Source organism: Triticum urartu, chromosome 3 (assembly GCF_003073215.2).
Source record: "Triticum urartu cultivar G1812 chromosome 3, Tu2.1, whole genome shotgun sequence".
NCBI classification, from domain to species: Eukaryota; Viridiplantae; Streptophyta; class Magnoliopsida; order Poales; family Poaceae; genus Triticum; species Triticum urartu.
This window is the reverse complement of record NC_053024.1, coordinates 181,554,585-181,556,736: the sequence shown is the minus strand read 5'-3', so window position 1 is coordinate 181,556,736 and position 2,152 is coordinate 181,554,585.

Here is a 2,152-nt window from a genome sequence, read left to right as displayed (position 1 = left end):
TGTCCCCCCAAAAAAGAGAAAGGCCAAATAAAAAAAAGGAAGGCCAAATAAAAAAAAGAAAGGCAAAAAAAGAAAGGCCAAATAAAAATTAAAAATAATAATAATAAAAAAGGGGACAATGCTACTATCCTTTTTCCACACTTGTGCTTTAAAGTAGCACCATGATCTTCATAGTAGAGAGTCTCTCATGTTATCACTTTCATATACTAGTGGGAATTTTTCATTATAGAACTTGGCTTGTATATTCCAACAATGGGCCTCCTCAAGTGCCCTAGGTCTTCGTGAGCAAGCAAGTTGGATGCACACCCACCAGTTTCTTTTGTTGAGCTTTCATACAATTATAGCTCTAGTGCATCCGTGCTATATTATCTACTGTTTTGGGCAATATTGGGCTTTATTATCTACTTCTATATTACTTTTGGGACTAACCTATTAACCGGAGGCCCAACCCAGATTTGCTGTTTTTTTTGCCTATTTCAGTGTTTCGAAGAAAAAGAATATCAGACAGAGTCGAAACGGAACGAAATCAACTGGAGAAGTTATTTTCGGAAGGAAAGCAACCCAGGGAACTTGGAGTGCACGTCAGGGGAGACACGGGCTGCCCACGAGGGTGGGGGGCGCGCCCACCCCCTAGGGCGCGCCCCCTGCCTCGTGGGGCCCCTGTGGCTCCTCCGACGTACCCCTTGCACCCATATATACCTACGTATCGTAAAACTTCCAAAACAGAGATTAGATTGGGAGTTCCGCCGCCAGAAGCCTCTGTAGACACCAAAAGTCAATTGGGACCCTGTTCCGGCACCCTGCCGGAGGGGGAATCCGTCACCGGTGGCCATCTTCATCATCCCGGCGCTCTCCATGACGAGGAGGGAGTAGTTATCCCTCGGGGCTGAGGGTATGTACCAGTAGCTATGTGTTTGATCTCTCTCTCTCTCTCTCTCGTGTTCTTGATTTGGCACGATCTTGATGTATCGCGAGCTTTGCTATTATAGTTGGATCTTATGTTTCTCCTCCCCCTCTTCTCTCTTGTAATGAATTGAGTTTCCCCTTTGGAGTAATCTTATCGAATTGAGTCTTTAAAGACTTGAGAACACTTGATGTATGTCTTGGTGATCAACTTGCGGGTTTCGTGACATTGGGAGCCTATGCATAGGGGTTGGCACACGTTTTCGTCGTGATTCTCTGGTAGAACTTTGGGGCACTCTTTGAGGTCCTTTGTGTTGGTTGAATAGATGAATTTGAGATTGTGTGACGCATATCGTATAATCATACCCACGGATACCTTGAGGTGACATTGGAGTATCTAGGTGACATTAGGGTTTTGGTTGATTTGTGTCTTAAGGTGTTATTCTAGTACGAACTCTAGGGCTGTTTGTGACACCTATAGGAATAGCCCAACAGATTGATTGGAAAGAATAACTTTGAGGTGGTTTCGTACCCTACCATAATCTCTTCGTTTGTTCTCCGCTATTAGTGACTTTGGAGTGACTCTTTGTTGCATGTTGAGGGATAGTTATGTGATCCAATTATGTCAGTATTGTTGAGGGAACTTACACTAGCGAAAGTATGAACCCTAGGCCCTATTTCCTATCATTGCAATACCATTTACGCTCACTTCTATCACTTGCTACCTTGCTGTTTTTATTATTTCAGATTACAAATACCTTTATCTACTATCCATATACCACTTGTTTCACCATCTCTTCGCCGAACTAGTGCACCTATACAATTTACCATTTTATTGGGTGTGTTGGGGACACAAGAGACTCTTTGTTATTTGGTTGCAGGGTTGCTTGAGAGAGACCATCTTCATCCTACGCCTCCCACAGATTGATAAACCTTAGGTCATCCACTTGAGGGAAATTTGCTACTGTCCTACAAACCTCTGCACTTGGAGGCCCAACAACGTCTACAAGAAGAAGGTTGTGTAGTAGACATCAAGGAGGCACCCCCCTTGCCCCAATCCGAATTGGACAAGGGGAGGGGGCGCGGCCGCCTCTTTCCTTCTTCCTCTCTTTCCCCCTCTCCGTTGGAAGGAAATGGGGGGGGGGGTGAATCCTACTAGGAACGGAGTCCTAGTAGCACTCCCCCCATGGTGCGCCCCCTTGGGCCGGCCTCCTCCTCCCTCCCTCCTTTATATACGTGGGCATGGGGC